Raw genomic sequence first — 15,884 nt, 5'->3', positions numbered from 1 at the left:
GCTGGAGACTGGTCCTGGATCTCACGCTCCCATAAGTGGAGTCTGTGCCCTTCATGGAATGTTCTATGTCTGCCAAAAAGAATGCCTCCAAAGGATGAAGAACAGCTTGGGAAACGTTTATGTTAAAATGTTAGTAAGATAAACGTATAAAAAAACATTTAGTAAGGTAAGCGAATAAAAAAGTTAGTAAGATAAACGTACAAAAAAAACTTCATCAAAGACTGTGAAGAGCCCAAACAAAACAAAAATCACTAAAAAATATACATATACATAGTGGAAAAGACTGGAATAAAATTTTAAAAAGAGACTGGAAGGAAAGTAACAAAACATTAAGAATGCTCAGAGGATGGGATCACAATTGAATTTAAGATTCCTCCTGTTTGTATTTTTTCATAATGACAAGGCTTTCTTATAATCTCATCCCCCACAAACAAGTAAGTTGTATTACTACGTTTTTCTGTCAGAAAGCATTGGGGCTAAGCTCTGATAGTGCAAAAAATAGTTTTGGTTTCAAAAACTGGCAGATCAGTCATTTGAAATTTAAAAGGTCTTTTCTCGTGGCTACGAGAGAATCCATATTGAGAAGTTTTTTTCTTAAACTCGCATTTTGAACTAAGTCCCTGGCACGGTTCTAAGAACATTATAATTCCTTATTTAGTGAGCTAGGAATTGTTTTAGCCCCATTTTACAGTGATGACGAAATCACTTGCCTGAATTTCAAAGCCAGCCCATGTCCCTGTCCAGCTTAGGGCTGCGGTATACTGTATGTTTCTCCCTGTCTTACTTCCTGCCGCTGCAGCTTTCCTTGTGAACAGGCCATATTGGCTATCTTTCTGGCTAAACAGTTGCTGGGGACTTTCCTGGGGCCCTAACTTGCCCTCAGAATACTATTGGTAGGGAAAAAAGCTTTGGATCCCATCTGGGGCTTGCAAACCCTGTGTGTCCCTGCTCCCCTCCCCCCGCAGCCCCATCAGCAGGTCATTCACACAAAAACCATCTTCACGGGTGGGACACTCTTTCCTTAGGGTGACCAGAACTGATGCCTCACATCTGGCAGTTTCCACCTGAGTCTAGTTCTCCTGCTCCATCCTCAGCATACACCTGGGCCCTGCCATCTCACCTCGGGCAGGCCAAAGGTGCCTTCTTCAGGACCACATGTGGAGAGAGAAGCCATTCCTAGACTTATTCTTCCCTTTCAGAGGGAATGTTGGTGCTGAACCCTTGCTATATGTACATTTTTTTGGTAGGTCAAGTTCAAGTAAGGACAGAAGCCCAACCACGGGCCATCGGCACTAGCCCTGCCTAAAACAGCATCTCGAGATAGCAAGCATTCTCAGTCCAGCCTATGGCATCAGCTAAGAATGAAAAAGTCGCATTAGATCATATAGATCGGCTTGGGCTTGGCATTACATTTTGAATCTCTATCCTTATTCCCAAAAGGTCCATTTACTTCCCATGTTGGGAACTTCCCCCTCCATTTCCCATGCCAAAGAGAAGAGAGAACTTCTCTTCATCCCAGAGGTCTAGAACCCTACTGACCGAGCTTAGGAAATAGGGAGCATAGCAGAGCTGCCTGTGGGATTGACTGTCACTGTGTGCAATCAGCCAAGCTCCTTCACTATCTTAGAGGCCAGCAATTCTCAGGGGATCTTCCTGTGGGTTAATACTTGACATGCTTATGGAGGGAGGATTGGGTCCCTGGGATGTGAGTGGAGGGTAGTCACCTGTGCCCCTTGTGAAAGAAGCTATCAGCACATGGTCCGCATCATCTGATGCCAGGTCGGAGCTGAACCTGTATAAAAGGCAGGAGATTCTGACAGCACCTCAGTCCACCTGCCTCCTGGGTGATCTGCTCCAGTGCCTGAACCAGGTAAGGTGAATCTCAAGGAGCAGGAGGGACTCTTGGTGCTGGGGTTGCGGCAGAGAGAAGCCGATGACCATACTGAAGAAAGACGAGGAGAAACGTGGATTTGGAAGGCAGGGCTCTGCTGGAACGGGAGGGAGAATTGGAGGAAGGGGAAAAAGGATTGTCAACTTTTTTGAAATTACAAAAATAATCATTTGAAATTATGGAGTTCCTAGGTTGAAACAGTTTTCCTATTTCTTATAACTCATCTGGGGAGACTGGGTTTAAAAAATCCGATCATCAGAAAGAAGAAATCTTGTGAGTTCATGGTTCAATTTCAAACGTAAGGAAGTTATCTTGGGCTAGTTAAACTTAAAACTTCTGTATTTTCTTCCAGTTTCGTTCAGCTCCCGCTGAGATGTCCTGCCAGCAAAGCCAGCAGCAGTGCCAGCCCCCTCCCAAGTGTCCCCCAAAATGTCCCCCGAAGTGTACTCCTAAGTGCCCCCCCAAGTGCACCAAGAGCCCCGCCCCTAAGTGCACCCCCAAGTGCCCTCCAGTCTCTTCCTGCTGTGGCTCCAGCTCCGGGGGCTGCTGTGGCTCTGGGGGTGGCGGCTGCAGCCTGAGCCACCACAAGCTTCGCCGATCTCTTCGACGCCGACACCAGAGTTCTGGCTGCTGTGGTAGTGGCAGTGGCTCTGGCTGTTGCTCTGGGGGCTCCAGCTTGTGCTCTGGGGGCTCCAGCTGCTGCTCCGGGGGCTCCAGCTTGTGCTCTGGGGGCTCCAGCTCCTGCTCTGGGGGCTCTGGCTGCAGCTCCGGCTGCTGACCTGGGTCATGAGGACCACCGAGGAGCAACACTGCAGGAGCCCAAGTCCCCGCGACCCGCCCAGCCTGAGATGTCTCTTCTCCTGGTTTGGGAGAGCAGAAGAGAATGCAAGGGCCTCTGAGATGCTTTGAGTTTCCGTCTTCTTCCTGCCCGTGTTCGTTCCATTGTGAGGGCTAGCAGTCTGGTCTCTCATGTTCACTGGCCTGATTCCCCTCAGATACAGTTCTTTGGGGGACTTGGTGTCAGAGTTGGGTTATGAAGCTATTTTCTCTGTAACAATAAAGTCTTTTATTACTGATGTCACTGCCCCCTGAGGATTTTGTTCACCTCTCTCACTCCTCACCCCCTGCATCAAGCCACCCTCCCTTCCCTTCTCTTAAATGCAAGTGAACACTTAAAAATTCAGTTTGGGAAACAGGTTTCAGCACTGAAGGTACTTAGACCTCTGGGAAACATTATTCCCTTTTATGATCTGAAGGTGGGAACTTAATGTTGGAAGGAAAGAATCATGTCCAAGACCTTTACTCTGATACGAGATTCGTATGAGAAGAGTTGGGAGCAGGTTTTCCGAGAGGAGATTGTGGTACCTAGAAAGGTCACAGTGAGATGGCTCACAGAACATTCCCTTCAAGCATGGGTGATAGTTTAAAAAAGACTTTATTTCCTAGTTTTGGGCAATAAGATCACCTAAAGTGCTCATTCTGGGCTCCAATGAATGAACACCTTTACTTTTCTGGTTATTGTAATCTCAGGTACTTCCATCATATGACTAGAGAGCAGAGCTGGTGGAGGGTTACTTCCTGGGGGAGTGAGGTTAGGAGGCAGGATGGAATGTCTGAACCCATTTCCCCTGGTTCCTGGAAGCCCAAGTTTGGGTCTGAAAGTCCTTCCTCTACCAAAGACTCTCTCCTTGTGGTGTGTGTGGTGGTGGCGGCAGGGAGTGGGGTGGAATAGAAGGGGGAGATGGGGGGTTCGGTCACCGTGCTGGGTTTTCTATTTCCTTTAGGAATAGACTGATTCCTTCAGGAAAGACTCAGAAATGATCATTCTGAATCAGCCTTCTATGTACAAGATGAACAATTAGCCCTTCCTTTGATAACAGTTAACAGTGACAGGCAAGTCAGTTAATATACGAGGCTAGAGCAGGTCCATATAACGAGCACATACTTGCCCCAGTCATCTCCCAGAGGAGATCCTGTCCCCATCTTGACACTTAAATTACTTCCTTCTCTCTTCTAATACTGACCTCACCTCTTGAATGTCTCATCTGTACTCACCAACAGGCCGCCCCGGGTACATACAACCGGGTAATCGGGCTCTAAAGCCATCTTAAACGAAACTGGCATCTTTTGTGACCCACCTTTTCTTGTCTGCTCCCTCATGCCACTCCCAGCTCACTCACTCCCAAACCTAAGTCTCATCATCAATTTTTGAATTTTTAGTCTTGGGTTTCTCTTTTATCTCACATTCACGGGCAGTTGCATTGATTAAGAAACAGTTTTGAAACCAGTTGACTGCCAAAGGCTCTCCCAATTGTTAAAAGTTAGTTGTTCTAAAGGTACCATTTTCATGGACACTTTGGACCTCAGGAAAGAACTCCTTTCCTCCCTCCCTTCATCCTTCCCTCCCTCCCTCCTTCCCTCTCTCCCTTTCTTTGCCCCCTACCTCCCTTCCTTTGCCCCCTACCTCCCTTCCTTTTCTTCTTTTCTTTTTCTTCCTTTCTTCCTTCCTTCCTTCCTTTCTTTCTTTCTTTCTTTCTCTGTTTTTCTCTCTCTCTTTCTCTCTCTCTCTCTCCCCTCTCCCTCCTTCCCTCCCTCCCTCCCTTCCTTCTTTCCTTCCCTCCCTTTATATTGGGTGGTGGACCCAGGGAGAACTAATTTTCAAAGAAAATTTGGGGTGGAGTGAGGATCAGAGCATCCCGCAGGGTGGCTTTGTTAGACGCGCACTCTGCACAAGCTTTTTTTCTTTTTAGGCCCACCAGGGCTGTATGGAGATATGGTAACCTAACTATATTCACAGCTTTTCTGGTCTTAACAGTTCCACCACTTTGACTGGGTTTTTCTTCTCGTCTCCATTGACAGACAGAAATTGCCAAAGGAATTCCCATAGGGGCATCACCTCCATCATCTTCACTCAGAACCATCTGGAAGCATCTGGATAAAACCTAACAGGCTTTTCACACAGTCCACCACCCCGCCCTGAGGGACTAAAGACCAAGAGCCAAAGAGATGCGAACCAAGATAACAAGTAGACTACAAACTACCACCTAGATGACTGCACTGGGATTCACATGTGAACAGGGCAGCAGGGTGTGTGTGTGTGTGCGTGTTTGTGTAAGGGCAAAGAGAACAAGTCCCAAGAAAGGGTCCAGACCTCCTCTCACTGGAGCCCCCCGTGCCTTGTCTTGGCACATACACAGCCCTCCCAGCTGTGAACAGGGTCCTGTTTGGAAAGTAAACAGGCCTTGGCAATCCTGGCACCTCTGTGAGGTGACTTGAATATCCACGTGCACCACCTACGGTGCTACCTGAGTGATGAATGTCTCTGGGATGTGAGTGTCAGCTGAGTGTCAGTCTATTGGGAAATGCGCCCCTCCCAAGAGCCAGCGCCTAATTACATCTATAAAAGGTTCTGTGGCTGGACACTGCTCAGTCCACTACTTCCATTCCAGTTGGAAAACTGATTGAATCTTCCAGTGAAGCCAGGGTCTGGTAAGTCTCCAAGTGGAACAGCGAGGGAGGAGGTTGGGGAGAGGTGAAGGCAGAAGGGAGGAGAAGGCAGAACATAGCCAGCAGGCAGATGCAGAAGGAGAGCCCTGCAAAGTGCCTTCAGCTTCAAGTGAGCTAGCCCCTCCTGGTGTCAGTGAGGACATGGAGGCCAAAGAGGGGGTGGGCAGGTTGACTTTGTAAGGTTACCCAGCAAGTCTATAGCAGAGATGCGACTGGAACCCAGGTGTTTGGCCCCCTGGACGGGGATGTATTTCCACCCTCTGCATCACTCTCCTTTTCCTTCTGGTTGTGGGGAATGAGAGGCATAGGCAGGAAAGATGCTTCTGGCATTTGTGGAACGTTTACACCCAGGTGGCTGGGATAGATGGACACGTGTGATTGGGGTATTTTTCTAACTAAGGTTGTGTTTACTCAGTGTTAATAACTTGGCAAATACCACTTGAAGGTCTATGGCCACAGTGTAAGGGGGGAAGGGAAAAGAGCCAGGAGAAGATTTTGGACTGGATCATGCAGAAAAATTCACACAATATCCTCTTTCTGTTCCACTGTGGAGAACATGGGTGGTCCTTATTCTACTCAGAGAAAGTGGGAAAACCACGCATTCTTTGCATAGACGGCTTCCCGCTCTGTGCAGGTGTAACTCAGTGGGACTCACGCACTGGACCGCCCGCTTGGGGTTTGTTCCTTTGCGTCCCTTCTTTCTTGGTGTCTTTCCCCCTCTTCTTCCACCAGGCCAGGCTCACCTGCTCACAAAGCCAAATCCCCTAAGCCCGGGTTGGAAAGAAAAAGTGCTGGCGTGTGAAAGGCAGCTTCTCTTCCAGGTTCTCCGCGATGGCCTCTCAGCTGAGCTCGGCTTCTGCCAAAGGCATTTCCAAGGGGTCTTCGCAGGGCCCGGCTCCGTGCCCCAGCCCGGCGCCCGCCGCCTCGTCCTCCTGCTGCGACTCCGGCTGCTGCGGGGACGCGGACTGCTGCGGGAACGGGGGCTGCTGCGGGGACGAGGGCTGCTGCGGGGACGCGGGCTGCTGCGGCTCCAGCTCCGTCGGCTGCTGCTGCTTTCCCAGGAGGCGCCGGCGGCAGCGCAGAGGCGGCTGCTGCTGCTGCGGGGGCGACAGCCAGAGGTCCCAGTGCTAGGACAACGCGCGGAGCTCCGGCTGCTGCGGCGGCCGCCAAGGCCACCAGCCGGCCCAGCCCCACCTGCGCCAGCGCCACCGCCAAGCCCGAGAGCCGGCGGCCCCCCCGCCTGCTGATCCCGCCTCTGCCTCTCGATACCGCGCCCCCTGTGGGGCGGGGCCTCGGGTTGCCCCGCCCCCGAAATGTTCAGACACCCACGCTGTTCTCAGCCCCACAAAACCCCCTGATCCCCATGTGATTTTTCTTCTTGGGAACCTGAAAGCAGTGGGTAGGACACTGGACTCTAGTGTCTGCGGGGGCTTGCACACAGTTGGTGCTCAATAAATGCCTACTGATTTCATTGTCCTTTGAAGACATGCCGTAATAAAGCTTCTACCTCTTGAGAACACCCCATTTCCTATTTGTTCTTTCACTTGTGTGTTTATTATCACGTTCTGTTACTCCATCCACCACCCCTCACTCAGCCCTGCCTTGGCGTATTTGTAACAGGGAGGAAACGAGGATTCATGCCCGAACAAGAGTGGCTTTCCGGTACTTAGTCACGATAGCAGAAATCACCTACGGAGCCAGGGAGTGTTCTAAGGCCTTTGCGTGACATGCATCGCTTCAAGTCTCACAATGACTCGGTGACGTAGGTGCTGTTATCCCCATTTTACAGAAGAGGACCTGAGGTTAATGAGCTTGCTGGAGGTCGCTCAGCTGGTGCCTGATGGATGAGCCAGGGCTTATGCTCCTAACTTTTCTGCTCGGTCCCCCAGAGCCTTCCAGACCCTTGCACTCGGGTGCTGCCCCCTACCCACCAGGTCCTGACAGCTGCGTGGCAAAGGTTTGGATGTGCACCTCTTGGGGCTTTGGGATCAGGTGAGCTGAAACTTAATTTTTGCCACAGAGGTTCACTGGCCCACTGCTTTGCTTGCTGGGTGAGGGAACTTTTCCAGCTGAGCGTTCCAGGAGACTGGGAATCTCCCCTTCCAGGCCTCGCTCATGCAGCTGAGACCCACCGGGGAGCCGTGGGTTTCCAGAACACGGCAGGGTGAAACTTGCCATGCTCAGAAGCGTGGGAATGCAATTCCCTGGAGAGGGGGCTGGTGCTGGTGGTGGTGGTGGTGTCTTCCTGAGCAGGTCAGAGGCTCCGGCCGGCAGACATAGGTCTTGCCCACTCATTTCAGGAAGAGGAAACAGCACCGTCCTCTGCAGTGGTGTCTTCTGGGTTCACAAGCGAAGAGGCAGCAATAACTGTGATAATAGTAGCCAAATCTCCCATTTACTGGACACGTACTTTGTTCCTTATGCTTCCTTGGGCACCAGGCCAGCCACTGTGCATGTATTATCTCATTTAATCCTCACAATAACCTCAGAATAGGGACATGAATGTCCCTATTTTTAATATGTGATGAAACTGGGGCTCAGAGAGTTTTAGTGTCTTGGCCAAAGCCACACAGCTAGTGAATGTCCCTGTGCCCCACACAGTGGGTGAGGGAGATGAGGTTTGATGGGGTCTGTCTGACTCCAAAGTCCAAGTTCTCAGACCCAAGGTGTCAAGTCCTACTGCCTTAGAAATCACCACCCAGGGGAAGGGACACTCAGGTCACTGTAGACACACCCAGGCTCTTAGAAAATTGAAGCTTGGCTTCTTGGCTGCTGCTCCATCAATGACCCAATGACTGGTAAGCACTGTCATGGCATCCACCCAGCAAAAGGTATTTGCGCGAAAGCAAGGTCAGAAACGCACCATTGATTCATCCAGGATGTTTGAAGTTGAGGCCAAATGACCCCTGTCAGGGAGGCGCAGAAAGGCAGTTGTGCTCTGGGTGGGAGGGGCCCTTATTTCCATTTCTGAGATTTTGTAATTCCCAGTGGGAGGTGATTTATGGAAATTGTTTACAAACAGATGACATCACCCCTGGATCTGCATCTCTCATACCAGTGATGTGTGTTGAGGCAACAAGCCCTGGGACCTGGTGGAGGAGCGAGGCAGGAAGGGAGAACCGCCTGACTCAGAACAGACAAATTGGAAAGCCAGCCTGGGGGTGGGGGGTGGGGGATGACCCTTAATCAGGAAACTGAAGCATAAATTTTGGGGAAGAAAGGCGATGACTCACCAAGAGACACGTGAATCTGAGTGGAAGTACCCACCCTTGTACACGAGGCACTTTGATGTGGATCAGATGGCTGACCATGAGATGAGGGAACCGCCAGGATCAAGTATCCCTGACCCCCAGGGGCCACCGCGAGGAGAGCCTGATGAGAAGGATTTGGGCGTTCTAAGAATAGCTTTATTGCAGAAACCTAGAAACCTACTTTGGGTGGGCTGGAGCTCTCTGTTCACGGCTCCACAGCCTTTTCTGACTTTTAGCGGCAGGTAAGGTGTATGTGTGGCACAGGCTTTCCCTCTGAGGTGGCAGCAGTCACCCCTCCGAATTCAGGGCCTGAGGGGAATTGGCAACAGCTCAAAGGTTGTCACTCAGTACACTGCGACAGGTGGAATCAGGTTTCTTATTATCTTTGGCTAATAACAGAGTATTATGAGTAAGACAGTGACAACAATGCTGAACGTGTTTTATTCATGATGGCTCCAGTTCCTGATTAAATTATGTCATTATAGTAATAAAAACAGCAACTGGTATTTATACAGAACGTAGCAGTTTATACGGTGTTTTCACATACCTCTTTCACAATTCTGTAAGACAGTATTATCATCTCTGTTTATTTGAGCAGGAAAGTAGGAATCATTGCACAGAGCAGGAAAGCATATGATTATCGGGTCCTTGCTTCTTTGGAAACCTGAGGCGAAAGACGTTTCAGGGCTGCTCAGGGTTATGTTGGCCCCGTGAGAGGTTTTCGCTGCTCGGGGAGTAGCTTGGCATTCCAGCTCCTTGGCATACAGGTTTGATTATGAAATTGATCAGATACTATGAGCTGGACATTGTTTTACTGAATCCTCACAACTCTCCCACAAACTAGATTTTTTCTTACATTTTTGGGTTAAGAAGACTGAGATACAGTGTTAGGAAGCCATCCCAAGATTGTACAGCGTGTAATTGGCAGAACAGGGTTTTGAACTTTGTATGTCTGACTCCAAAACCCATGTTCTGAATACTGAACTCTAATATGTGTTTTTGGAAAGAAGGGGCATGGTTTCAAGCCTGAACAGAGGAAGGAGAAAGGAGATCCAAGGTGGAGGTGCTGGTGTAGAAAGACCCTGAGGGCATATCCTTAGAGAGGAGAGGCGAGGCCAGATCACAATGGTTTTGCGTGTCAAATCAAGGAATAGAAACAGTCTTACTTGTGGCATGTGATGGTTGGAAAATGATTTTGAAAGAAGTGCTTTAGAAACATAGACACCGTTCCACACAACACCTACAGTACTCCCCGACGCGACCCTGAGATTAGTTAGGCAGTGGTGATTAGGATGCCCTGGAGAAGGAAGAGAATGGAGGGAACACAGGGCATCACTGTGGAAAGGTATAGCGGCCCAGGCTTGAAATGAGGACGTGAATTCGGTACATGGCAGTGGGTAAGGAAAGGAGACGATAGGTGTCGAAAGCATTTGTTCAGAAGGAAGAACAGACAGAGCTGGGTGATGGAGAAGAAGAAACTGGGCTTCTCTGAGCCTTTGTGCCAAGGGCCAGGAAATGAGGATCATTGGAAAAACAAGGAAGTCGGGAGAAAGGAGGTGGGAGGACGAAGAGGGTTAAATTTGTTCCTGGACATGTTGAAGTTCTGGCAATATAAGGCAGGATGTGGGGCTGGAAACTCCAACACAGAATCCCTGAAAATGGATATAAACACAAAGTATTAAGTCTTCCAGAGGTAGAGTCGAGTCCTTGGGAATGAATGAGGTTCCACCTCTTCAGTGAAATCTATCGAGAGACCAGACCTGGTCTGTCTGTCTTGATCATTGCAGTAAACTTGGTGTAAAGAACAGAGACTGGCTCACAGGAGACACTCAGTAACTACTTGTTGGGAGAATGAATGAGTGGGCAGCTAGAAAGTTAAGAGTTGAGCGGAGGAGGAAATTGAGCAGTTAGGGGGAAGCTGAGTTCTAAGTGAAGAGAGCAAAAATAAAGTCAGAGAAATTACTCAGGGATTTGGACTAGGCAATTCTCAAGACTGTTTTCAGATCTTCGATTCTAGAAATCCAGGTGGAAGAGAAGCAAGACTGCAGAAGGCAAAGGACGTCATCTGAATCAGGTTAATTACACAGGATCTCTCTTCCTGCTGCATGATCCATCTTGGAATCTTTAAATCACTGAACAGTTATCATAAAAGATGCCATCTGGAGAGAGAGCAGTTTCATCTTAACTAAGCAGAACAGGTTGAACAGGAAAACTGGCATTCATATTGAGTAAGGAAAACATCCTCTAATGACACTGCAGCAGATCAGAATGATTTGGCCCGGATAAATCTGAAATATGTTAGCTTGCCTCAGGATGTGTGATAGTCCACCCTAGAGAAGCAAGTATCTCTTCTTCTCTTATCAACATGGCATCAGAGCGAGAGCTATGGCTTCCAATGTGCCTTATTTAATGATGTATCTCTTAAGAATGTATCAGATCTATTGCCAATAATGTAGCTATAACAGCTCTGCATGTTTGGAAACTTAATTTGCAGTGCTCAAAGGCTAGTCTTCTATGCTTATGAAATGTGATTACATGGATCTGAAAGTCAGGAATTAACCTTCTCCCTCTTTGCCCCCCACCTCCCATCCAGTGATTTTCTGTTCATTCATAACTGCAATCTTTCATTCATCAAAACCATATTGATCACTTACTGTATGCTAAGTACTGTATAATACAAGCAAGCAACTCTTCTCCTGCAGTTTAGTGGGAAAGAGAGTCAAATATCATGTGATACATGCTTGAAGTAAGAACCATAGAGAGGGGACAGCTCATCCAGAGGTGAGGTTGGCAAAACGTATTGTTTACACTTAGTACTGAAGGATGCATAGGAGTTGGCCAGGCTGAGTAGATAGGAAAAAAATACTTAAGTTGAAGTAAATAGCCTTAAATGCAAAGGCTGGCGAAGTGAGCACATGTTTCGTAGCCAATAATTCTGCATGGCTGGAGCTCAAGGAAGTCAGGACAAGTGGGCGTATACAGTGGGTCAGGGAATAGATAAGGCAGGGCCTCGTACAACTACCCAAATCTCCTGGAACTTTATCCCGGAGGGCGGATGAACCGTGACATTTTAGGGCTCATTGGGTCTCTCCTATGTCTTCAATCATAACAAAGTTGCCCTGGCTTAACAAATGCAGTCATTAACTTTATATCCAGCTACCATGCCCACCTATCTTTTTTCCCTTAGGGTCTTACCCAAATTTCAAAGAGTACCTCTCATTATTTTGTCTTTTATTAACTCTTCCTTAATCCCATCGAATGATGCTGCACTGACCACTGTCATGCCAGAATTTCTTCGCTGTTCTCTCTCCTAGCTCCACCTCTAAATCTGTGCATTAGGTTATGTGCTTAAGGTTCAGCCCATAACTGTCTAACTTTCTCTTTCTATAGAGAAACCTCATTCATTCACCCATTCCTCACTTTTATTGAGGGCCGAAAATGTGCTATAGGTTCTTGGTTAGAATTTCAGACAGAAAGCTGCAATCTGGGTGATTCCCTTACCTGGATGTCTCCAAAAGCTCTATCTCCAGCCACAACATTTCCTGAAAATTACAGATTGAAAACCTCTGATTCTCATGGAATAGTTTCATTTGACTGTCTCAGACATATCTCATACAAACTGTAACTGCCTCTTCAAACTAGTGTTTTTCTTTTTTCCCTTCAGATTTCTCTAATTAGGTGATGGGGCCACTGTCACCTTCTACATTAAAAGCTGCAGTGAAATCTATGAAGCTCCCCTTTCCCTTGCTTTTGTATCTCACCGGTCACCAAGCTGTATTGCTTTTTCCTTCCCAGTAGCTCTTCCTTTCGCCCTTTTCTTTTTGTCCCTACCACCATCATCTTTTATTCCTCAGCAAGAAAATGGGCAGGGAATTGGGAAGGAAAGGATCCAGGAAAGGCACCCATCGTGTGACGCCAGAGGGGGCTAGAGTTGAAAATCTTAGTCCTTGCCTACAAGGGGTGGCGTGGGAATAAGCTAGTGAGGTTGGACGTCAACAACTTGTCTGCTAGACAGCTCTCTCCACACTCACGCTCCACAGCGTATTAACTGTAATCGTCCTCGTCCTTCTGCCTTACATTTTATGTTTGGCCAATATTAGAGCTTCATCTTAGCACCCTCCAGACAGCCATATCACTTCTAGCATTTTATATTGTCAGTGCTTGCTTATTTTTACCCACATTTTCATCCCTCCCCTGCCCTCCCTCCATTGCCTCCCTCAGGTCATTCCTTCTTTCTTGATTCAATTTCCTTCTTCCTGAAGTAAATACTTCACCAATTCTTTTAACTACAATCTATCAGTGGCAAAATCAATCTTTATATAAACATATTTTAATTTAGTCTGCATCCTTAAATGATGCTTTAGATGGCTATAGAATGCCAGGCTGGCAAATACTGTCTCAGGGCACTTTGAAGCTATCTTCTCCCTATTTTCTGACACTAATGGTTGAGAAGGGTGCTGCGAGCCTCATTTCGGGGGCAGGGGGTACAATATACTTTATTTCTCTGGTGCTTTTTACAATTTTCCCTTGAGGTTTGTTTCTGAGGATTCATGACTTTCACTAATTCTTCAAAATATTAAGCCAATATCTCCAAATATTTCCCCTCACTCATTCTTTCTTTTATGGAATTCTTATTAGAAATATGTAGGGTTTTTACATTCTGTATTCCAAAACTACCGCCTCCTAAATCTGTTCCACGTATCTATCTTCCAGTTCATGATTTCTCTTCCCAGCTCTTCTTAACATACCGTTGGCCACCTGTTAGTTTGCTCCAATACCTAGTCTCCTTTCCTTCCACATTAAATAAATTCATAATTTTTTGTCAGGTTCATGGCTGCCCAGAATAGATATTTCAGGCTCCCCTGTGGCTAAGCATGGCCATGTGGTGCAGTTCTGGGCAACAGGATGCCGGTGGAAGTATCTTCAGGACACTTTTTAAAGGGTAGATCCCTTCGCCCCGTTCCTTCTTCATATCTTCCGTCCTCTCCCTGCTCGGATTGTGTATTGATGGCTAGGAACTGCATATGGGACCAAAAGGGCAAGTGTCGTCCCCTCTGAGTTGTAAACAGAAAGGCAGAAGACGCAGCAGTCTCAGGTGGCTGTGGAGCCATAGTTCCAGGGCTGGGTGGTCACACGCTAGAACTCTATGTGTGGAACAAAACTAATTTTAAATTAGGAACTTTTAATTTATTAAGCCATCATCTTTTTTGTCTTGAATTCTTAGCCAAATGTAATCTTCACCTAAACTATTCATTGATTTTTAAATTTGTAATTTCTTATAGTTCTTTTATTTTTCGTGGTGCCCATCTGTTTCTTATGTTTTAAATTTCTTTTTTTATTGTTTCTAATAGTTTGAATTATATTTATTTTTATAATATTCATCAGATAGTTCTTTAATCTGAAATTTCTTGGTAGTCTAGTCCTACTATATTGGCTTTCACAGAGGTTGAACTCTTTAATTCAAAAATCACAAAACACACAAGCAAACCATCCATCATGAATTCATTTTCAGTGGGACTTGATTGTGGGCATCCTGTGTGGCTTATGTCCCTCTAGATTAATTTTGGGTTTGTGTCCTTCAAGGAACCCAGGTCACCTGCCTGGGACCAGTTTTTATTTTAATTACTTAGATTAGGGATTCTCAGACCACATGTGTGGTATACTTTGGAAGAACAACAAACCAACATGAGGCACAGGCCTGTGGTTTTAAATTATAAAGTTTTTTTCTCTCCACTCTCAGGTAGAGGCAGCCAAGCTTCCCCGTGTCTGTGGGACACTTTTCCTGGTCCACCTTTTTCACTGAGGATGCTGTCTTTCTTGCCCCCAACACGATCTCTTTCTCTTTATGACTTTAGATCTCAAACCCCTAGGAATGAACATCCTTACCCCCAGGCAGCTTCCATATCCACGCCTGGTTTCCTATTCTAGTTTGGTTTTCAATTTTCCCTCTCAATTATGAAAACTGAGAATTTTTTTACTTGCTTATAAGCATACATATGCATTAAAGGAATATTTATTCTATTTTTACCTAACACTTAAGATGGTTATAGAATAAAGATTTTAGAGTTTTGTAATATGCAACATTGGCAGACCCAGCTGTCCGTTTTTTGAAAGTGTCAGGCTGTCTGAGCTGTGCTAAAGGAAGTCAAGGGAAAGGAGTTCTGCTCTTTTTAGGGCCAAGTATGCCCTGAAGACTGTTGTAAAGGGATCTGTCTTTTATTTATTTTAATTTTAATTAATTTTTTTATTGAGGAATAGTCAGTTCACAATATTGTGTTAATTTCTGGTGGACAGCATAATAGTTCAGTCATACATATACATACATACATTTGTTTTCATATTCTTTTTTGTTGCAGGTTACTACAAGATATTGAATGAAGTTCCCTATGCTATGCAGAAGAAACTTACTGTTTATCCATTTTATACATAGTAGTTAGTATCTGCAAATCTCCAGCTCCCAATTTATCCCTTCCCACCCCCTTTCCCTCCTGGTAACCATAAGTTTGTTTTCTAGAGGGATCTGTCTTGATGTGAGAGGACCTCAAAGGGAAATCAAAACCCAAGGGCCAACTGCTGATTCTCAGTCCGTTGCTAAGCGAGGCAGAGTTCTCATACAGCTACTGACTCTGGGCTTCCGGAAGACAGTGGTTGTGTCTCCCACGTCCTGGTGTTGCTCTGTCTGCTCAGCAGTGTGATTTGTATATGCATATGATTGCATCCGTATATAGGAGTTGCACAAAAACAACTGTTGATTGACTGTTGACAGTATAAACTCTATAATTTAATCCTCGCTTTGTACTTGATATTCAGAGAAAATTACATCAAGGTGTGGTGCATTCTCAGTACAAAGCACACATTAACCCTGTGCTCCACCCAGTTCAGAGACAAATGAAAAAATGCCTGGGCTCATTTTTGACATTATATCCATTCCGTAACTATTTTATAATCAATCGTAGGGTAGAAATAATTATTACCTATTTAGTTAAACATATATTTTTAAAAAGTTTATGGCTAAATAATATAAAATTCACAACATCTTTTAACATTTGAAGGGACTACTAGAGACTGTGTAGCAGGACTACTCAATGAAGAAAAAAATTCCTTCTAGAGTGACCTCATTAATGCTTGAACACATCCAGGGACAGGATGTCACCTCTCTACCTCACAAAATGGTTTATTTCACTTTGAAAATTTTAACCTGTCAGAAAATCTTTGTATTAAGTTTTTAATAATGT

The 15,884-nt window shown here is 46.3% G+C and overlaps 2 long non-coding RNA genes across 2 annotated transcripts; both read left to right on the top strand.

The window, feature by feature from the left end:
* Positions 1-1,720: 1,720 nt before the first annotated feature.
* LOC140687976 (uncharacterized) lies at positions 1,721-2,969 on the top strand. The gene is made up of 2 exons (XR_012062610.1): positions 1,721-1,870; positions 2,244-2,969. It is a non-coding gene; the product is annotated as an uncharacterized lncRNA (long non-coding RNA).
* A 1,961-nt stretch (positions 2,970-4,930) lies between these two features.
* LOC140687975 (uncharacterized) lies at positions 4,931-6,917 on the top strand. The gene is made up of 2 exons (XR_012062609.1): positions 4,931-5,380; positions 6,220-6,917. It is a non-coding gene; the product is annotated as an uncharacterized lncRNA (long non-coding RNA).
* The last annotated feature ends 8,967 nt before the right edge of the window (positions 6,918-15,884 follow it).

The sequence above is a fragment of the Vicugna pacos genome, chromosome 21 (genome assembly GCF_048564905.1).
Source record: "Vicugna pacos chromosome 21, VicPac4, whole genome shotgun sequence".
In the NCBI taxonomy this organism is placed as follows: Eukaryota; Metazoa; Chordata; class Mammalia; order Artiodactyla; family Camelidae; genus Vicugna; species Vicugna pacos.
Note: the sequence above shows the minus strand (reverse complement) of the source record. Positions and strands in the feature narration are given on the sequence as shown.